This window comes from Chiloscyllium plagiosum, unplaced genomic scaffold (genome assembly GCF_037043375.1).
Source record: "Chiloscyllium plagiosum isolate Xiang-an unplaced genomic scaffold, Cpla_swu_hap1 HiC_scaffold_39, whole genome shotgun sequence".
Classification (NCBI taxonomy): domain Eukaryota; kingdom Metazoa; phylum Chordata; class Chondrichthyes; order Orectolobiformes; family Hemiscylliidae; genus Chiloscyllium; species Chiloscyllium plagiosum.
In genome coordinates, this window is record NW_028270177.1 from 12562295 (window position 1) to 12586119 (window position 23825).

Genomic DNA, 23825 nt, shown 5'->3' on the forward strand with positions numbered 1-23825 from the left:
TGCCTCTTAAATGTTGCAATTGAACCAGCCTCCACCACTTCCCCTGGCAGCTCATTCCATTACATGTACCACCCTCTGTGTGAAAAAGTTGCCCCGTAGGTCTCTTTTATATCTTTTCCCTCTCACCTTAAACCTATGCCCTCTAGTTCTGGACTCCCCAACCACAGGGAAAAGACTTTGCCTATTTACCCGATCCATGCCCCTCATGATTTTATAAACCTCTATAAGGTCACTCCTCAGCCTCTGATGTTCCAGGGAAAACAGCCCCAGCCTGTTCAGCCTCTCCCTATAGCTCAAACCCTCCAACCCTAGCAACATCCTTGTCTATCTTTTCTGAACCCTTTCAAGTTTTACAACATCTTTCCAATAGGAAGGAGACCAGAATTGCACACAATATTCCAACAGTGGCCTAACCAAATGTCCTATACAGCCACAACATGACCTCCCAACTCCTGTACTCAATACTCTGACCAATAAAGGATTCCTGTTGGAATTTTGTGGGTTTCTAAGATATCCTTCATCATTCCTTCAAAATCCAGTGAATATAATCCTAACCAATTCCACCTCTCCTCCCAAGTCATCCCTATCATCCAAGAATCAGTCTGGTAAACCTTCACTGCATTCCATCTATAGCAAGAATATCCTTGCTCAGATAAGGAGACCGAAACTGCACAGACCATATTCCAGGTGTTGTCTCAACAAGGCCCTGTATACTTGCAGCAAGATGTTCCTGCTCCTATACTTGAATTCTCAAGCTCAAGGAAAGAAATAATGTATTCCTGTTTGAATGTTCTCATATTCTCGACTCTGCAGACTCACTGCTGGCCCCTCCCTGAAGTATTTGGAGTTGGAACTGATGTCAGTTCAAATGCACAAGGTGGAAGGAGATCCCAAAATAATTTGGCTCCACAAGTGCAAAATGAAGCGAACTGTGCAGCTCTCATGATGAGATAGTCTGTCACCTCTCACTGTCTAGATAATGGCCATTAACTAGCCTGTAATATGTCATTGTTCCTCCACTCTGTTGTCTGTTATACCAGTGGTCAGCTTCCAGTCAGCCGAATCCTCCAACTCGAAAATTCAGCTCACCTTCACAATCCGCATGAAATGGCCTTTGCTTCACTCAGTCTCCTGACACCCATTCTGTAAGTCCTGACATGTACAATTAACTTCCTTTACTTTTTAGCTCTCTTTCGATAAAAACTAACCAATTCAACCGCGTTACTTGTGAGCCCCTTTCATCTCATCTCACACCTGTTTCCTACAGCCAGGCTCCTTACTTCTTCCAGCTTTTATCTTGCACCTTCTGTTTCTGGAACTAGTCCCTTGCCATTCTGATATGTCACCTATTTCCACCATTGGTTCCTACTAATAGCTCTTGGGCACTCTCCAACAAAACTTTCTTCCTTCTATCCATCTAAGTGCAAGCATTTTATCTCTCATCAAAATGTTTTGGAGACCCTGCCCCAGCTTGCAACCCTGTGATCACTCAATGTCAATAATCCAAGCTCCCAGAGCTGACCTTCATTTATCTCTACTTTCTAACTGGCTTTTCTTTCATTCAAAGGTCCATAAACCATTACCTGGCTTCCAAGAAGCAAGCCTTCGATTTTGTCATATTCTATTCATTGCAGACCGTACCTTCATCTTTGAGGTTTTTAACATTTTTTAAAATGATGATCTCTTAAAACCTTTCCTTGTTGATGTGACTAACTTCCTCTCCGATGGCCTCCTGCACTTGAATAAGATTGTAACATTACTATATTCAGGTTGCATGAAGAATGGCCACTGGGGGAAATTAGCAGTGGCCAAAGGAATGGCACTCGGGTATGCATTAACATTGTCAGGAGTGTAAAGGAGAAATGAAGAGAACAGTTTGCTTTAGGGAATTAGGTGGGGTTCATTCTTCCTAGAACACGGGGAGTCAAGTTTGTTTCGGGCATTGGTAGAAAATGGACAATTGGGATTGGGCCATCCATTACACAACTGATCCCACATAGTTTAACAGTAGGTATTCTTCTGGAAGCGTTAGAAGTGTCTATCTAAGCAATGGTGCACCATCTAATGCTCAACATCTGAATGGAGTTGGGGCAACTGGGTAACCTCAAAGTTAAAAAGCAGCCAAAACATGAAGACTTGATTTCAGCATTTTGAAGGATCAAGATTTGAGGAGGGGTTTGAAATTATCGACAGCAGCAAAGATCAATATTAATACCCATTGAGTTTATTGATAAATCCTGAACACAATGGGCAAACTGAATAACTCATGAGGTCATCAGATTCATTAGTTACATAGGTTAACGTCACTCTATGGATGTTTTTCACTTCTCGACTAATCAGTGGGCATATTACATTCCACAGTTAATGAGTCAAATGGAATATGTAACTGACAGGGCTGTTTCACCTTCAAAGGTGGAGAGGAATTTCAGGTGGCACGTTTGGAAAAAGTCATGCATCAGAGCTAAATATATAATTGAACACATTGGTATTAATGAAAGTAATAGTGGTACAGACTGACTAGGAGCTGGAGCCCTGCTTTTATAAATTGTAGCTCTATGCTTCATGGGTTTAGAACATTACATGTCAATATGAGTGATGACTTCAAGCAAGAAATTTCAGCTTAAAAGCAAAAAAAAATTCACCTTCAGGCTTCACCCTCGCAATGTTATATTTCTCATCCTTGCAAGTTCTTCCTCACTCCCACTCCCCCCAGTGATCCTATTTTCCTTCCTGCCATTATCTTCTTTCACTTCCTTTCCCTCGCTCACTTTCTACCACCCTTGTTGTCTTAACATCTCACTTTCAACCCTACTTAGTCAGAGCTAATGACCCAGGATGTTTGCTGCCACTTGCTCTGAGGAACTACGGACACTTCCTATAATTTGCAGTGGTTCCAATTTTCTATTTCAAAGATTAAACAGCTGACATGCTAAGTAATTGCTTTCTAATGACCACTGAATCAGTTGCTGAATTTCTTCCTGGCCTGTAATTATAATGAATTATTGCACTTTCCCCTCGCCCGCTCCCAAACAATGAATCCTGTTGTGAAACCATCAATGAATGTGGTTTAGTTCCTTCAGTTGAGTGGGGGTGTTGAAGAAAGAGGAAGATCATTTCAAATACAATTGTAGTTAAGGTCCTAGGCTGCTTGATTCAATATTGAATGATAGTGGGCGTTAGGACAGTCTCCTCCCTGCATTCAGAAGTCCACCCTGTCCTGGTAACTGCCTCCAGCTACTCCACCCCCTCACCACCTTGTGTTCAGTTTGCTCCACCTCCAGCTTAGAGACAGCTGTCAACCCCTGGACCACAGCCTGAGACCTCCAGAGGCGGATCCACAAATTTGGTTGTATCCCAGCACTAGGGAGATACCCACAAGCTGGCAGGAGGAGCTGTGCATCAACTCTCGAGCTCTCCTCATTCTGTGGCTATTGACCTGGCTTGGAGAAGTCTGCGCTAGCTCTCTCTCTCTCTGCTCCTCTCAAGGATCCTGTCTCTCAGGGCAAGGATAATTGACCAAGGCAACAGCAACAGGACAAGCAAAAGAAAACATACAAACACACAAAGGAAGAAGGAACGTGAAAAGAAACACCGGCATTGAAGATTTCACACGAAGCGAGGTTTTCCTGCAAGGTGTATGGTACATTCCACATTCCGAACAATTGCACTGAATTGTACAAGGTAATTAGCTTGTGAGAGAAAGAGAGGGTTTTCTTTAAAAAGAACAAGGCATTTCCCAGTGTCTGGGGAACTGCACAGATTTTGTGAAGCAGCAGCTAGCTCATGTGTTGGCTGCTGCAGAGAACATTGAATGTGTTTCCAATTCAAATATCAAGAGGAGAAAAGGCAGTAAAGATTTTTGTGCTTGAGAAAAGCAGATTAAAGCAGCTCTAAGTGATGCTGAATATTGTGCAGCACCTTGTAAAGAAAGTTAGATTTTACTGTTCTTCTTTGGCTGTGGAAAACCTGAACTCCCAGTGGGTGACTAACTTCAGAATGTTTCAGGGCTACAGTGGGGCAGTTGCTAAATTAGATAGCTCAGGGCGGTTTATTTCTTTTTAAGATGCACATTTTAACGTTTGTAATGCGGTAGAGATAATGGGACATCACTTGACTGGTTTGATTATGTTTATTTGATAATGTTGGCTGGTGAGTGGAATCTAACTTTCTAAAGTAAACGATGATGTTTGCTGTACTGTAGGAAGACACTTGAAAGTCCGCACTTAGACAGATGTTCAAATATTGGAGATGAACCCAGTACAGTGTGTAGCTGTTTGATATGCCAATGTTATAATTTTAGCTTGAATCTTTCCGAATTAACATGAAACAGATAAAAAGAGGAGTGATCTTATTTAAAGTTGAACCGATAGATAAATGTACAACACATGCACTTACCTCTGGCGTCTAATCATTGCTAACGTCTTAACTATTTCTTAAAGCTGAAGGATTTCACTATTTCCTTAACGATTATTCTCTGATTTTAAAATGAGAGGGGAAAGTGTGACTTGTTCAGTTCTCCAGCTGAATGATAATCTCTTGGCTGCTCCTGAGGATATTACCCGTTTGTCCCTCAACTACACAGCAGTTAGTGTGAACGACACAGCCGCCAGATGACGCCAGCTTTCCCTCTATAAACACTGGCTTCTATATGTAGTTGCAACAAGTCTCGGAGCAAGCAACAAAAGCAGTTTTCATGAAGCCAGGAAGGCGAACGTCAAGAAAAAGACGACTGTATGTTTAAAAAAAAACCCAACGCTGCCTCCAATGCAGAAACGGAAACCTAAAGTTTACTTTCTTTTTTGCAAAATATAGTCATTCCATTTTTTTTTAAAACGCACCCCTTGCTACATAGTCTGTGTCTCTTTGCAAACTAACATTGACGCACCTAAAGGAACTTTTTGTTGGTTGAATAACTGGCCATATAGAAAGATGTCAGTCATGAATTTCCAACGGTGGAGCACTGAGCATTTCCAGGTCACAGTAATGCAAATGAAATTAACCATGTGAAATTCACAGCATTTCATAACCGTCAAAAATAGATGTGCTCTTGTGGAATTGGATGATGCATATATTAAAAATGTGCTCACACTTTAACCTGACAAGCAAGTAAAATCTTTTTTTGTCCCACCTCAGCACTTTGTTTTTGTCCCTCTGGATTTCAACCATGTTTTACCCCTTTTGAAGTTAGGATGTCCCACACTGGCTCAGAGCTCAGAGGGTATCATTTCTCCTCCTGTAGCCAGTGGTTAGTCAGCACAGTGTGTCGGCTAGAATAAGCACAAGGGAATGCTCCAGTTCAGCTAGCCTGGCAGCATCTACAGATAGCAGAGTTGCCGTTTTGAGTCTGCTGTGACTCTACGTCCAAATAAGGTGTCGGTTCGGTTTTTCAAATACTTTATTACAGCCGAGTCTGACCGTGTTCCTGTCACTTGGACAGCGATCAGGAACACGCCCAACCACGGGCCACTCTTTCTTTATGAACACTGAATAACTTCTTTGAGGAGATTGGTACCTTGCCGGAGACCAGTGAACTCAATACTATATACACCAATAAAGGTACCTGTGATCTCCTATCTGTCTGACTCAACCCCACAGAAAATATAGCATCTGATACTCAATACAGTACTGCATTGAAGTGTCAGTCTTGGGCTTACTTTCTCAAGCGGTATATTATGGAATATATCTCCAAACTACAATCTTCCAACTCCCAGCCAAGAGCACCACACTGCGCAACTACAGCATCTACAATTGTCCAGGTTTTGTTTTGCTGCCATTCCTAGCTTCATTATAATTACTTTAATCAGTCTGCTTGGACATGTTATGGCCCACTTCAGAGGCAGGTAGGACTCGAGGTGCCTGGCCCTGAGGTAGGTTCACCAGTACTGCACCAGAGGCCCTCCTGACCTCTTTATGGATGTTTTTATTCAACCTGTTGAGTGTTGTTATGACCAACATCTGGGGCTAATTTGAGATTTGAACCCAGACCTTCTGCCCTGGAAGTAGGGACACTGTTATTACACACTGCAAGGCACTCCCTAAAGCATTACCATTTTAGTCCAACTGATAAATTGTCGAGAGGCAGGGTGAGATTGACTGACCTGAACATAAAGGTAAGCCTTTGTCCAAGCATGGCATTGAGGAATCTCAGTAAAACTGAGGTCAATAAGAAGCTGGGGCTGAATTCTTCACAAGATTGCAGATGAATCACTGGACAAGTGGTAAATTGCGCTTTCAACCATCATAGCCTTAGGCATAAAATTATTGTTTCAATAGATAGATAGGTGTTGAAGATATCTCTGTTTCTAATTAATTGGTTTCAATCCACAAAAAAATCTTCCATTGTGGATCTGAGTAAATTATTTGTGAATATATTCTAACAGCAGTGATACATTGCCAGGGTTCAACTCCCCCTGGCACTTTAGTTTGTACTGTATATTTACTTAACAATGATTAAAGCTCCAGTAAAACAAGCCACAAAAATTCCATTTAAATATTTTAATCAATGTGTTACCAAAGGATATTTGAGTTTTAGTTGCTTCAAATGTCATTACTATTTGTTTCAATATATTCTTGGCATAGCATTGGTTAAATTTTTCACAAGGATTTGTTTAATGGTTTTTGCAATTGAAAGGATGAGTATTCTCCATCAGCTCCCTCCCATTTCCTGAAAATTTTGTGGAAATATAATATACCACAAAACAAATCACTCCACAATGTGTCATCATTGTGTTGGAGTGCCACAACACTACAAGCCACAACAACATAAGGAAAGAATGTCAACATTGGCCAATAAAAAAAAAATTAAAGTGCTTGAAAATCATGTTACATTATGGAAGTAATGTATAGGTACTCTATCTAAGTTAACAGTGTAGAGCCAATTCTCATCAGTAGATGAGATTTAGTTTGATTATTTTAAAATTATAATTAATGAGAATTTATGTAATCACCTTGTGACTAAACTAGTTGCTCTAGCAATGACTCCTAACTGGTTGTCAAGTTTAGATTTACCCTCACAAATAGCTGCTGTAATTAGTTGTAATTACATTAATAACCAAACCAATACCGATGCTCAATTCTGTTCTTCAGATCACAGTCCACTGCAGCTGGTGATCTTGTTGTGAAAAATGGGAATTGGATCACACATCTATAAGACTGTGCAACATTGTGTAGGATTGACAACCATCCCAGATTGTTCCTCAGAGATCTAAAGACTGATAACTGTTGGACACTGCTTTGAACAACCCAAAAACTTTGCAAAAATTTGTGGATTCTTTAACCTTTTTAAAAATTAGATACATAATCTTTAGAAGTGGGGTAAAATGGCTATGCAACTTGGCTGGGGTGGTGGTAAGCAGGAAACTAAGTGATTGAAGATCCAGAGATTTTCAGGGATATGTTAAGTTGGACTCTGCTGGGCACTGACCTTACACTTTTGAATATCTTTGCAAAACTTTCATACAGAGCAGACACATTATGAAAAAAGAGCATTAGATTGTTTAGTGATGCCAGACAGTACCAAGAACTTACATTTTTATCGTACTTTGAGCATTGTTAGAAGTCCTAAGGCTGTTATTAGAACCATGATCAATTAAACAGCGATGCCAAGACACACGTAGTAGATATTAGGACAGATGATCAGAAGTTTGGTCAAAGAACTAGGTTTTACAAAGTATATTATGGAAGATAGTGGTGGTCAAACTCAGCAAGTCTGACAGTAGCTGTGCAGAAAGAAACAAAGTTAACAAGTTGAATATGACTCTGCTTCATAGTTGAAAAAGAAGAGACATACTTGACTCAAAGCATTACTTTTATTTTCCTCTCTTGCTGAGGCCTGCAGTGTTTCTCCACGTTCTGACTTCACATCTCTGTCTTTGCTTAGATTTTCTAATGTGTCTTAAAGCAGGAAAGAACAATGACTTGAAGTAGGAAGGAAATGCCAGAGTCAGACCCTAGTCAGCTGGAAGTGTGGCTGCCAATCAGAATGTGTTGCATTCTGGATCACTAGTTTGTGGAAATTCCTATTATTGTCCTTTCCAAGCTGTTAGCCCATCACTTCTTCAATGGTGGCATAATTTATTATTCTTTCCTCTCTCCTTTCCTGACTTTTGCTGGGCAACTATCCCATGTGGATCACACTCTCCGAGGACTCCTAACATGAGAGCTGCAACTGAGAGAGGTGATGGGGAAGTAAACTGGGGAAGGCATCATAGGTGTGCTATACACACAGCAGGAAGGGTCTTGTGGTGATATCCCAAACTCTGCGCCAGGAAATCCAGGATTACGTACCACCTTCCTTGGATGCGTATCATTCTGTCTGAACAGGTTAATCAAAACAACTACACATCCAGAAGTAGCTCCTTTGATCGTGGTCACGTTGGAAAGCCTTGCAGGATTTTTCTAAACCCCTCTCCCACCCTCTTATTTCCTTTCACAGCATAATACCCAAAGTATACAACCACTCACATTTATATAAAGCCTTGAACATGTTAAACATCCAAAGTCACCCTCCTTTCATTCCAGGTAGTTTCAATTCATTCTACACAAAACGTGAGTCAAGCCTGGGCCAGTCGTGTCCTGTTCAGTCCTACACTATTCAATGCAATAATTATGTGGGTTGATCATCAGGGACCTTTCTCTCATTGGATCTTGTGACTTGATGCATAACCAAACAATTCTAGGAGTCATTTTCTGGAATTACATAGGACTCAAATAGAATGATTTATTTTGATATTGTAATCTAAGAACTTAGAATGTCCAATGAATGTTGAAATCAAAGAGAGAAAATGGGTAGGAATGCAAAAAAATCATTGATATTATATCTGCTGTCAATTTTAACCCAACCTCCCACTTGATATTCAGAATGGTTAACACAGATGAGCCAGCAGCAGATGTCATTCTCTTGATTTTTCATTCCCTCCCAAGTTACATTTTACCCCTTTTGCATCTTACAATAGAATTACAGAATAAAGTGATGGCAGGAATGTCATCTGACCTAGAATACATCGAATGAGGCAAGAAGCAAACCTCATTACCCCATTGTGAGCATAATGGATTGCCCTAACTTTGGCTGGTCAATGACACTTGGTCACAGATTTTGCTTGTCGGTTTTTTCTCAAAGGTTTCTATTTTCTTTTATTTTTCTAAAATTGAAAACAAAGACCATAATTATTGTAATCTTCTATCTTTGTTGAAAGTGCTCTCAAGCCATCTATCTACCTTCTTTTAACTCATTCCTTAGCAATGTTTCAAAATTGTGTAATACCTTACCTCCTCAGTCTTGTCTTCTAGCTATAAAAGTTAAAAATCAGGCATGGGGTTCAATAATCAATACTCTTTTGATTAAGCTTGTCTATTCTTCTGTCCTTTTGAATCTCTGTCGATGTTTACTCTATGGCAGTTGGCCATTCACCCAGTCCAACTTGGTTAAAAAAAGAATCTCTGGACTTATCAATGTTGTGTAAGATTGATTATGAAATTAATTTAATACAATAAATGTCGCCAGCATGCCAAGAGATATGCATTGTCCTTCCACATCAGTATTTGTGTGTGGTGTTAATGCTACGGATGGAGGCATTTATCACTCAGTTGTGAGTTAGCCCACTGCACAAATGATGTTGTGTATGTTGTCATTGGTGTTGTAGGCATTATTGTAATGTTGGTTGATCCCTTTGGCAACCTTTATTTATTTTAAAACCATGCTTTATTCATAAAAATATCTTTATATACATACAAAGTCCCTAAAGCAGTTCGGTTCTGTGCAAGAACATATTAAAAAACAAACCCAATAGATAGATTAGATTAGATTCCATTCCCTACAGTGTGGAAACAGGCCCTTCAGCCTAACAAGTCCACACCGACCCTCCAAAGAATAACTCACCCAGACCCATTCCCCTACCCTATATTTACTGCTGACTAATGCGCCTAACACTATGGGCAATTTAGCACGGCCAATTCATATCTTTGGATTGTGGGAGGAAAACTGAGCACCCAGAGGAAACCCACGCAGAAACAGGGAGAATGTACAAACTCCACACAGACAGTTGTCTGAGGCGGGAAATGAACACAGGTCCCTGGCGCTGTGAGGCAGTAGTGCTAACACTGAGCCACCATGCCGCACGAGCTTGACTCCATCCAGCAAACAAACCAAAGGCATTTCTTACTTGTTCAAGACTATATTTACATATATTTGAGGATCCAATAACTGAACAGACCCCCATTTAACTATGGTAGGAAGACGTTAGATGGTGGTCTTTCCCCACTGTGCCTTGGCGGCAGCTGGGTCTAAGCTTTCGTGCGTCCCTCAGCACATAGTCCTGGACCTTGGAATGGGCCAGTCCGCAACACTCAGTCAGGATCAACTGCTTGCTCTGGAAGACAAACAAGTGTCAGGGAGATCAAAGAGTTGATGAGACCAAAGGGTTCCTCCAGGTGGAGTCGATGTTGTCTTGTTGTGCGACCCGGTGAACAGACGGTAGAGCACAGAGTCCCACGTCACGGAGCTGCTCAGGATGAACCTCAACAAAAACCATTGCATCTCTCTCCAGAATTCCTTTGCAAAGGCACATTCCAGCAGGAGATGTGTGACAGTCTCTACACACTGGCTGCCACTTCGAGGGCAGCGTGCGGTGGTGCAGACTGACTGAATGTACATGAAGGATCTCACAGGTAGTGCCCCTCTCACTACCAGCCAAGTAATGCCTTGGTGCTTGTTGAAGAGTTCTGGTGATGAGGCATTCTGCTAAATGACTTTGACAACCCGATAGGATCCATCCTCTCCACAGGGTTTCGAGGATGCTATGTGCTGACCACTTCCTGATGGACCTGCACTGAAAGGTGTTTTTCTTTGTAAGTTTCTCCATGAAGGACAGGTGATACAGAACAGTCTGACTATTTGGGACATTCCACGGCAGCGAGGCCAGGCCCATCCTTCTCAACACCAGGGACAGGTGGAACCTCAGTGCATAGTGACACTTGGTGTTTGCGAACCATGAGTCTGCGTACAGCTTGATGCAGCCACACACCAAGGTGGCCATCAGGATGAGTACGGTGTTGGATACATTCTTCCCCCTTTATCCAGAGATTTGTACATGGTGCCCCCGCAGACACGATCCATCTTAGACTTCCAGATGAAGTGGAAGATGGCTCAGGTGACTGCAACATTACAGGTTCGGGGAATGGGCCAAGCATTTTCTTTCAAATTTTCCAGAAAGATCATCTGAAAGAGTCTGAGGAGAATGTTGTTAATCTGTGCTCCAGTATTGACTTTCAGCTTCAGATTTAGGGTTATGTGCTCATTTCTTATCCACTTGCTGATCTGAATGGTTATTTATTTATTTTCTTTGGAAATTGTCATATCCAACCATTTGATATAAGTGTATGGTTCCTATGTCTATTATGTTCTCAAATGTGTCATGATCTTCCAAAGTGTATGTGTTTTGGTTTCTTTTCCTCCTCATTTGCTCTGTTGATTGACCTCTGATAACTCCTTTACCATCTTCTTTCTTTGTTTTGCACAACTTTTTCAATAAACTCTGTGATTTAATGAATGTGTACAGCATTTCCTTCTAGCTGTGAACTCACAGTCATCTGCACTACCAGCACATCTTTCTCACTATCTGGTGCGTATGCTTTGTGTTGCTTAAACAATGTCATAGAGTCATTGTGATTTACAGCATAGAAACAGACACTTCAGTCCAACTCATCCATGCCAACCGAATTCCTAAATTAATCTAGTCACATTCTTCAGCATTTGGCATATCCTTCTAACTCTTCCTATTCATATACCCATCCAGATGCTTTTAAAGGTTGGAATCGTACCAGCCTTCACCACTTCCTCTCGCAGCTCATTCCATCCACACACCACCCTCTGCGTGAAAAAGTTATCCTTTAGGTCCCTTTTAAATCTTTCTCTCCTCACTTCAAACCTATGCCTCTAGTTTTAGAGTCCCTTACCTGGGGAAAAGACCTTGTCTATTCACCCTACCCATGCCCCTCATGATTTTATGAACTTCTATAAGGTCACCCCTCCAACTTCAATGCTCCTGGGAAAATAACCCCAGCTTATTGAGCATCTCCGTATAGTTCAAATCGTCCTACCCTAGCAACATCCTTGTAAATCTATCAACTCTGTTGCCTTTCCCTTGACCTTAATTGAAGGTTAATCATTTGGGTAGCCATGATCTTCATTAGTCTGCATTTGGGCTCACGTGCTCTGACAATATCTAAAGGTTGCCATGTTGTGGGCCTGTACTTTGCAATTTAATCTTTGCATTCCATTGTGTGCAGAACCCCAAATGATCTGATCTATCAGTCCTTCATCTATATCTTTGATTTTATCTTTTCTGCTTGCGGTCATCAATCATGTTAAGAAGTTATCAATAGGCTCATCTAGTTCCGGCTTCAAGCTTTGAAATTCACCAGTGGATCCAATGATTTGACAATGGCGAGAAACGTGTGCTGAATTTTTCAAGTTATTTTATCTCGGTTTTTACTCATTCCTCTTCCAAGAGGAATTATAAATCTTTTCCTTCTGGCCACAAAAGAATGCAACTGACCTTTCCCTCGTTGCAAGCACCATTTTGTTTATGTGCAGTTTACTACTTGTTCTTCCTCCGTGATTTATTAATTTTTGTTTCCTTTCAATCTAGTTCAGCTTGAAATCTATTTATAATATTGATACCTGCTGCCACCACTAGATCTCAGAAGTTCAAAATAATAACATTTTTAAACTCAATATGGAGTTTCAAGTGTATTCCATTCAGCTTTTCATGTGACTGATGGATTGATGCATTGTTGCATGGCACCCCTCTGCAATGGGACATCACCATGGATGGACATTCTCACAATAACCAGTTCCAACTTCCTTACGAATAACACAACATGACAGGTAGCCAAAACGTGTGGTGCTGGAAAAGCACAGCAGGTCAGGCAGCATCCAAGAAGCAGGAGAGTCCACCTTTCAGGCATAAACTCTTCATCATTCCTGATGAAGAGCTTATGCTCGAAACGTCAACTCTCCTGTTCCTCAGATGCTGCCTGACCTGCTGTGCTTTTCCAGCGCCACACGTTTTGAGACCGATCCTCACGTTTGCAGTCCTCACGTTCTCCTAATATGACAGGTAATGTCATTGCTAATCTACGACTCCAGGCGAGAGAATATTCAACATATTCTGATATAAAACCAGACAGACAAAATTTTTGCAGAATATAGTGGGACAGCGCCCTGTGTGTACAAAAGATTAGTTTATCCTTGCATGGTGGTGGCATAGACCACATTTGCCCTATTGTCCTGCAATGCCAAGGCTCCTGAGCTGTAGTTTAGTACTTAACATCCAATCTGCAAAGTTTCTTGATCAAGCAGGAATTGTACCACTGAATTACAGATGATATATTAAAGCAATGGATAATTTAAATGCTGCTTCATTTTTGCATCCAGATAATGCGTTGCCCAATATAAAACAGCAGATTACCAGCTTAAGGAGCAATGTCCCAGAAAGCCACTTAACGTGCACATACATCTTTCATCCACCTTGTGGATACCACATTTCAGATTTCAAACATGATAACTTGGACCAATTCAAACCAACTTTAAATAGGGGAAGCCAGTTAATGAATGAGTACTGTTGGGCTAGCTGGGAGCCAAATATGACCAGTCACCTAAACCTAATCCCTTCCTCACTCTGCTGGAATGGTAGCTTTAAAGGGAAGAAGTGGATCAGGTACCCATCCTTTTTAATAGTTAATCGTCACAAATATATTCTCAACACTATGTAATAAGTAATTACTGTCATGGGATATAAGCTAGTAGCGATATTGATGAATAGAGAATATTACCTGGGAAGGGTAAAATTTCTTTTTGTCAATGCATTTAATAATATTATAAATCAGGATGGGATAACCTCCATTCAGTTAGTTTAGCGAAATCGTTCCCTGTCAAAGTTTGATATGATGTCATAATCCCCAAGAGCAAACATCAAACCCAGCCGTGTTTCACTGGAATATGTGTGAGATTGTTCTGTATTGTTAAAAAATGTTTATACATAATATAATGATTCCCAATCCTATTTTTCTTGTTAACAGTAGGATTACAGTACAGATCATGGATGGTTGGTTCCAATGATTGCAGGACTAATTTGAACTGCAGATGTATCAAGATTAATTAAATATTATGGCACAGATGGATAGACACTCCACAGCACTAATAAAATGTCCTGCCTTATGGGGAACTGAGCTATTTGATCTACAGAGCGCCAATTCAATCCTTTATCAATGCTGAGTTGATTGATCTTAAATGGGGCAGCGTCAAGGACAGCAGAATAGACCTAATCAAATCAAGGATAGAGAGTGGAATGATCAGTTACTAGGATTCTGTTTCGAATCTGTGTGATCTGCAGGAAAGTGAGCAACATGAGGACAACAGAGGACAACAGGTTCAATTTTGGTTATATGATGTGCCTCACAGGTAAAAATGCACACTGACTAGATCCTATGCATGATCTGTTAAATTTAAAACTGAAAAGAAATTTAAAATGGTGATTTCTTAAAGATTATAACATGGTTCTAAATGGCTTTTGAGGTCCATCACCTTTGAAGATTTTTACATGAAACATTTTTGTTTGAATGCAATTTGTGGAAAAGTATAACTATCAAGGCGAAAGTGACATGTGATTGCTTTCCCAAACAGAGTTTTCAGAAAGGTGTCATCCTTTGAGGAGATAGCTTGAGCAATGCCTAGAGTCCAAGTGATAACACATTTGACTTTGAATAAGCCTGTAGACTGATATTTCATTGCTGTACCACAGGAGTGCTGTAGTGACCATGAAAGAGAAACTAATTGCAGGACCTATCTTCTTACTTTCGGTGCATCCAGCTCACGTTAAGATGCCCCGGCTATATTTTCATGCACTCACCATACAAATGGATCGTTTCCTTTTCGAGTTTTACCGTCACTCATCGACGCATGGATACCCCTATCTAGCTAACCACAGCCAGATGATCTTAAGGGAACGAGTTAAAATAATGTGGACCAGAGGGATGAGCTGGATTTTTCAACCATTTGATTATGTTACCACTCATCATCTGTCGTGTGTCGCATGCACTTTAATTCTTAACACCATGATTACCCACCACCAATTACTATGTGACTTAAAATACTCTAATTTTTATTAATGAAATGTTAAAATTTTAAAAATACTAGTTAAAATCAATACTATTTAAAATTAACCTAAAACCTTGCTTAAAAACAATCAAAATTAAAAAGTTATTAAATTTTCTCAACTGGAGAATCCTAAGGGTCCATAAAAATTCTTAAAAGCTCGAGAGTCAAAGATAAAACAAGGTTTGCGATGTTCTGAGCAAAAGATTTAAATTTCTTGATCCCGAGGTCTTTCATTAGTTATTTGCTCTTTTCGAACCATTTTCCTCAGGATCCCATCACAAAACCATAAAAGGATATTTTTGTTCCTTTTGTAAGGTCCAATATTTCCTTTTCCAGATGTTTATACTTGGTTTTCTTTTCTTCCCAGGCCTGTTCGAGTGAGTTAATTTGTAGGTCTGTTCTAATTGTTACATCGACCACAATAATATGGGCGGCAGGTTGGCACAGTGGTTAGCACTGTTGCCTCACAGCGCCAGAGACCCCGGGTTCGATTCCCGCCTCAGGCGACTGACTGTGTGGAGTTTGCACCTTCTCCCTGGGTGCTCCGGTTTCCTCCCACAGTCCAAAGATGTGCAGGTCTGGTGAATTGGCCATGCTAAATTGCCTGTTTCCACACTGTAAGTAATCTAATCTGATTTTCCTTTTTAAAACTTAAGTCCGGTATCCATAATTTCTCGGTATTATCTTTAATACGTGGTTCCACGTATATTATCCATCCTTTTTTCTTTATAAACTTTGTTAGTTCTTCCATTACCCTATTGTGTCTTTTTATCCTCATATTTTTAATATAGGGACACCATCCTGAGATGTGCGCAATTGTTTCAGAATTATCATCACATCTCCGACAACTCTTGATATTAAACGGCCTTCCATATGCTAGCGACGCCCGTGTTGGATATAGGTTCGTTCGTAATAAGATCGAATTTATTACTTTGGACGTCTTTGTGTGTTGTATTTTTGTCAACCAGTTATTAGAGATATTATCATTCTTAAAATAGTGGGTACCAGCCCCTTGACAGGGCAAGGCCATCCATCTCTGAAGTTCCATAGATCTCCAGTTAGCATAGTTCTTATTGCTAAATTCTTCTATTCCATCACTCTCTTCCTCGATAATATCAGATTCTTCCAGTTGTCGATTTATATTTGGATTCCAGATATTTTCTAATATTTTCAATTTGCTGAGCTTGTGCATTTTCGTGGCTGTACTACCACCCACGAATGAAAACGAGGGGCATGTAGGATTTCATCCTCAGATTTGTATAGCATCTCGTATTTCCTCAAAATCGCAATTGGAATAAATATTGACAATCTATTCACCGCAAGGCTGCCATCCCGGGACTTTGTATATAATAGCCCATCCGGGATGGATTGTGGGAGATGTAATATTTCTTTGATTGCATTTTTAATTATGTTATCCAGTTTATTAAGATAGTTTAATGATACCTCTGATAAAATTAGATAATAATATAATCTAGGGATAAAATAAATTTTTAAAAGTTCCAATTTCTGAACTGGTTTTAAAAGGGATCTTTTAAGATTTTCAATCCATATACCTAGTTGGTTTTCCCAATCCGATTGGCTTACACCAATCCATGGGTCTATCTTTGCTCCTAAATATTTATCAGTACTTCCTGGATCTATGAATTGTATATTACCCTCGTTAAACTTCCAATTTGCCTTATCATTATATATAAATGTTTTGTTTTTATAAGTAAAGTAAAATCCTTTTGTTTTACTTATATTGACCTCCATCCCTGTATTATTACAAAATTTCTCAACCAGTTTTAAATTGTATGCCATTCCATCATAGGATTGGCTAATTAAAGCTATATCATCAACAAATGCTAGAGTTGTACAATGATAGCTCTTTTTATCTTGACCTAAAAATAATCCTCTTTTTCTTTCTTCGATAGTGCTTATAAGGGGGTCAATAACTATATTAAAAAGAATTGGTGATAACGCATCACCCTGTTTGACCCCTCTTAAAATTTTAATCTTATCAGTTTTACAATTAAAATCTTCAATCTGAGTAAAATTATTTTCATACAAATTTGTAATTAATTTAATAAATGTTGGGGGGAGCTGAAATCTTTTAAGGGCACTTATTATTAATTTATGTCCTACGGTATCAAAGGCTTTCTCCAGGTTTACGAATACCACTGCTAAATCAATTTTATTCTTCTTAGCTCCATTTATGATATTCTCCAGGATTTTAATATTTTCTTCACACCCTGCCACACCTGCCATAAAACGTTTTAGCCTCTTATTTAAGTTTATAACGCAACTTAATCAATTGGTTATAATTTTTGTAAACAGCCTAAGCATAATTGGACCTATCATGATTGGTCCAGTTATTAATATCGTTTAATCCGTCCTCATCACTTACTTTGGGAATCAGCACTGTTCTACTTATTTTAACTTTATCCGGGATTTTACCTGGTTTTACCCAAATGGTATATATTCTAGGAATTATCATATTATCTTTATTAAATATACTAATTATTTCTTTCAGCGTCATCCAATCTGGTCCCGCCGCGGTTTTAACGTCCATCGCCTTCACGTCCTGATTTACGTCTTCTACCGTTATAGGACCAGTCAGTATGTCGCATATTGATCCCTCAATCTGACCTTTGTATTTAGCAAAACCTCTTAGATTACTTTTATCATTGGAATTAGATAGTCTCTCTTTAAAATATTCCTCTAATTCCTCTTTGCTAAGCGGACATTCACACTTAGCCAGAGCCCCCATCAGGGTTCTAGCTAAATATTGCCTTTTAGTTTTATATAAAACCTGTACTTCTCTGAACTTTCCTTTTTTTACTGTATCTTCTCTTAGCGTTTTTTACCTTCTTATTACCCTCTTGTCTACTATCCTTCTGCTTAGTACCTACTTGATTTTCATATTTCAATTTCTCTGACTTATGATTTTCATTATTATTCCCTAATTTACCGACTATCATATCCATAATACTATCGTAGTCCTTCAGTATACCTTTACTCTTACTTATTTTCTCCTCAATTATCTCTACTAATTATGTAAGTGACCTATCTTTATATCCTACACTCCCATTAATATTATTATTACCTTGATGACTATGCTCACCAGCTCCTATCTCCTCTATTACAGTATCTATATCCAGGTCACTACTCTCACTTTCACTTTTATTATTATTACAAAGGACCACTTCCTGACTTATGCCCGCAACTTTATCGTGACTTTTACTATGTTTTTTTAACAATCTCCTTTTATCGGAAATCTGTTTTGCTGTTTTAGTTTCCAATTTTTCCGCAATAAGTTTATTGATATTTTTACAACCTCTAAATTCTAATTCTAATTGTTGTAATATTTTAATTTCAGAATTAGACCATATACCTCTTTTACCTTTCTCTCCTTTTTCCAAGTTATCTTTATTCTCTTTATTCTCTTTTTTCCTCTTATCGTTTCTCAGATTGGGATGCACGTGCCTCTCGTGTTGTCCCAATCCTCTAGCTGTTGTAAATTTCAATGGGCACATTTCACATTGGTATGATTTTTCGTCTTCCCTCTCTTTAATATTGCACTTGGAATAGTGACATGCGACTGCGTGATAGTTACCTTCCCAGCCACACTTGCTACATTTAATTCTTACTGCTTTAATCCCTTTACATAATTTTAGATGTTTCCTAAACAATCCCATAGTATTATAAATCTTGTTACAAAATTTACACATAAAATTGTCTAACGTGTATTCTATTATTATCTCTAATTTTTCTTCCTCATTAATAACCGGATGAACAATCCTACTCTCTCTCCTTTCCTTGTTGCTCTCTGGTTCTCCACTTTGACTAAAATCAAATGGCCCTTTAAAACTCGAATTAAAAATTGTCCACCTATTAAACAAACCAGACTCTAGAGGGGCCTTCTTTAAGAGTCCTTCCATTCGAATTTGGTCCTGATTACTCTGGACTTTCTTATTGGCTTCCTCGTGCCTGCCAGAGGGCAGCCATGCTGGAGTAACTCTTAGGGTCTCTTCCGTTTGTGTTGAAACGGATTGTCTCGTCCATGTTTGGCTAACACACTTAGCACATGGTGCCGCCAATAACAACCGTGCGGGGCAGTTATTTTCCCGGTCTCCCACCCAACCGGAAATTTTGGAGTTAGACATAATCGCCACTGCCAAAACTAGGTTTCTATCGTTGACCGAATGGTCACCAGCCGTCTCGTATCTTTTCTCTGGTCGTATTAGCCGACCTGATCCGAGTAATGCTCTTACAACAGAAGGAAATGGTAAGAACTGACAGTGGCATACAGCATAGGTTAAATCCAAAGGTAAAACCAAAGATAAAATCAGTGACAAAACCAGTGATAAAACCATGCTAATATAACCTCTAGATAAGTTAAAACCACTCCTCTGTTTGGAGCTTCCTCTTACAGGTCGTTTCCAGGGGGAACCGGGGGGAGGTTCGACCAGCTTTGCAATCGATAAAATACGTAGAAATGATTACAAAGGTGACTAATCAGGCACCGGTCAGAGACCAACAACCATTAAAATCTGTAGTCACATTCCCCCCAAGGTTGGACTAAAGAAGGTGTTGGCTAGTCGACATTTTTACCTCAACAAAAAAAACTGAAGAACCTTTCAGTCATTCCTGTTTGGAAAATACTGCTGTGCAGAATTTCTATTGTATTTTCTGCTGTAATAGAAGATAATTCTGTTGTATGAAGCACCAAGATGAGATGCAATATGATATCAATATTATTTTAATTAATACTTTCATTTCATTCTAGATAGTTACATTATGCTTACGTTTCATTTTGATCTCGTGTGCATTGTCCTAGCAAGGTGAGGATTATCTGGGAATAATGAATAACTGTTGACTGGTTGTGAGACCCACAAGCCAGAGATAATGGAACACTTTTTATTTTTGTTTTAAAGTCAGTTATTTTTATTGACTGGACCTAGTCATCCTCCATGCACTTAAAGTCAACCCAAACTTTGCTGCCCATGTCTAATTCACAACAGGGCATTCACTGGGGCCAGGTACAGAACACATGAACTCTGGTGCTGTTGCAAGCTCAAGCACCCAGTCTCACCCCCTGACCCCAACCCAAGCACATTAGCTCTGTCCTTGATCTAAGCACAATTGTTCCCCCCAGCACCCAGATTATTGGGTGTTGGTGTACGCCTTAGTCCAAGCCCTGCCATTCACCCCTCTTCCCAGTGCACTGGCTCCCGTTTATGTAATACCTTGATTTAAACTTCTTACCCATAGTTTTTAAATCCTTCCATGGCCTTGCCCCTCTCATTCTTTGTCCTACCACCCTCCAAATTATCACCAGTCCTCCAATTCTGACGTCTCAGGCAATCCCAATTTTAATTATCTTTTATATTGGCTCATGTACTTTCCGCTGTAAGGGCACTAAGCTGTGAAATTGTCTTGCTAAACGTCTCCAGATTTCTGTCCCTGTCACTTAATTTAAAATACTCTTTTAAGAATGACCCACTCAACTGAGATTTTCATCACTTGCCCAAACACCACCTTAAGTGTTCCATTCACAAAGACTTCTTATACAGCACCTGCCACACCTTTCCATACCCTTCCTACTCATGACCAGTGTTGTCTGGAAACACATGGGTAGCAGATATAAGGAAGCCTCCAAGTTCCCCCCGCAGCCACTCACCATCTTGGTTTGGAATGATATCACTACTTCTTCACTGTCGCTATGTCAGAATTCTAGAGCTCTCTCTCTAACGGCATTAAGGAACTGTCTATGCCAAAGGGACTGCAGCGATTCAACCTGGCAACTCACCACCACCTTTTCAAGAGCAACTAGAAATGGGCAATAAATACCGGCCCAGCCAGTGATGTCCAAATCCCCTGAATTAATGAGTGAAAATAAATCTATCTGAAGCATTAATTCAGTCACTGTAAAGCTTCTCAGAAGATTGCACTTTGTTAAAGGTTTAGAATGCAGATTCTTACTATTATCTTAACTTCAACTTCAGCTAACATTGGAAGAGTGCCACCTACTGTATCAGTTACTCGTTTTCCTTTCTTGGTCTCATTCTGATGGTTGTTGAGAGATCAGCTTTCCTTTGGCTTTATTCTAGTGACGAACATACCAGGTGTGCTCACTGAGAACACACAGCGAAAATCTAATTTAAATTTCCTTTGGATAAGCATTTACTTGCACACTGTTAGCATTTATATTGATTCCAGAACAGAAACAGGCCATTTGTTCCATCTGTTACATCCTTCCCGATTGCAGGGAGACCAGGATTGCATGCAGTACTCCGAAAGTGACCTAACCAATGTCCTGTACAGCCGCAACATGACCTTCCAACTCCTATACTCAATGCATTGACCAATAAAGGCAAACATACCCAATGCCTATTTCACTATCCTACCTACCTGTGACTCCACGTTCAAGGAAATGTGAACTGCACTCCAAGGTCTCTTTGTTCAGAAACACTCCCCAAGGCATTACCATGAAGTGTATAAGTCCAGCCCTGATTTGCCTTTCCAAAATGCAGCACCTCACATTTATTTAAATTAAATTACACCTGTCACTCCCTGGGCCATTGGCCCATCAGATCAAGATCCCATTGTAGTCTGAGGTAACCTTCTTCACTGTCCATTACACCTCCAATTTTGGTGTCATCTGCAAACTTACTAATTATATCTCCTACGTTCACATCCAAATCATTTATATAAATTACAAAAATCAGCGAACCCAGCACCGATCCTTGTGGCACACCATTGGTCACAGGCTTCCAGTCGGAAAACAATCCTCTACCATCACCTTTTGTCTTCTACCTTTGAGCTAGTTCTGTATCCAAATGGCTAATTCTCCCTGTATTCTATATGATCTAATCTTGCTAACCAGTATAGCATGAGGAACCTTGTCGAACACCTTACTGAAGTCCATATAGATCACATCTACTGCTCTGCCCACATCAATCCTCTTTGTTATTTCTTCAAACAACTCAATCAAGTTAATGAGACTTGATTTCCCACGCACAAAGCCATGTTGACTATCCCATCTTGCCTTTCCAAATAAATGTAAATCCTGTCCCTCAGGATTTCCTCCAACAACTTGCCCATCACTGATGTCAGGCTCATCGGCCTATAGTTCCCTGGCTTTTCCTTACCACTGTTCTTAAATAGTGACACTATGTCAGCCAACCTCCAGTCTTGCAGCACCTCACCTGTGACTATCGATGATACAAATATCTCAGTAAGAGGCCCAGCAATCATTTCCCTCACTTCCCACAGAGTTCTAGTGTCACCTGATCAGGTCCCAGGGATCTATCCACCTTTATGCGTTTTAAGATAGCCAGCACAACCTCCTCTGTAATACAGACATTTTTCAAGATGTCACACTCTATTTCCCCACATTCTATATCTTCCATGTCCTTCTCCATAGTAAATACTGATGCAAATATTTGTTTAGTACCTCCCCTATCTCCTGCAGTTCCACACATTGGTGACCTTGCTGATCCTTAAGGGGGCCTATTCTCTCCCCAGTTACATTTTTGTCCTCAATGTATTTGTAGAATCCCTTTGGATTCTCCTTAACCCTATTTGTTAATGCTATCTCATGCCCCCTTTTTGCCCTCCTGATTTCCCTCTTAAGTATTCCTTTATTTCCTTTATAATCTTCTCGGGAATCATTTGACCTCTGCTCCCTATAACTGACTTATACTTCCTTCTTATTCTTTACCAAAACTTCAATTTCTCCAAACAATATCCCTGTTCTGATGGTGTCCCCAGTCGAACATAGAAACTAGGATCAGGATCAGGCCATTTGGCCCATTGAGCCTGCTCAATTTCGCCAATCATCCAGCATTCCCTGCATCTACCAGCATTTCCCTTCACCCTAACAGGAACATACTGTCTCTGGACTCTCATTATCTCATCTTTGAAGGCTTCTGATTTGCAGCTATCTCATTACCTCTGAACATCCACCCCCAACCAACTTTTGACCGTTCTTGCCCAATACCATCAAAATTGGCCTTCCTCAATTTAGAACTTTAACTTTTAGATCCAGTCTATCTTTTTCCATAACAATTTTAAAATTAATAGCATTATTGTGGTTCTGTTCGCCGAACTGGGAATTTGTTTTGCAGACGTTTCGTCCCCTGTCTAGGTGACATCCTCAGTGCTTGGAAGCCTCCTGTGAAGCGCTTCTGTGATGTTTTCTCCAGCATTTATAGTGGTTTGTACCTGCCGCTTCCGGTTGTCAGTTCCAGCTGTCCACTGCAGTGGCCGGTATATTGGGTTCAGGTCGATGTGCTTATTGATTGAATCTGTGGATGAGTGCCATGCCTCTAGGAATTCCCTGGCTGTTCTCTGTTTGGTTTGTCCTATAATAGTAGTGTTGTCCCAGTCGAACTCATGTTGCTTGTCATCTGAGTGTGCAGCTACTAAGGATAGCTGGTATTATAGGACAAGCCAAACAGACAACAGCCAGGGAATTCCTAGAGGCATGACACTCATCCACAGATTCCATCAATAAGCACATCGACCTGGACCCACTATACCGACACTGCAGTGGACAGCTAGAACTGACAACCGAAAGTGGCAGATACAAATCACTATAAATGCCGGAGGAAACATCACAGAAGCGCTTCACAGGAGGCTCCCAAGCACTGAGGATGTCACCTAGACAGGGGATGAAACGTCT

The 23825-nt window shown here is 40.1% G+C and overlaps 1 protein-coding gene across 3 annotated transcripts in view; it reads left to right on the top strand.

The window, feature by feature from the left end:
* Window positions 1–3412: 3412 nt before the first annotated feature.
* Window positions 3413–23825, top strand: part of acana (aggrecan a) — a 107888-nt gene continuing 87475 nt past the window's right edge. For all 3 annotated transcript variants that reach the window (XM_043677240.2, XM_043677241.2, XM_043677242.2), the window contains exon 1: window positions 3413–3681. The gene's annotated coding sequence lies outside the window, so the exon portion shown is untranslated. The remainder of the gene's footprint in view (window positions 3682–23825) is intronic.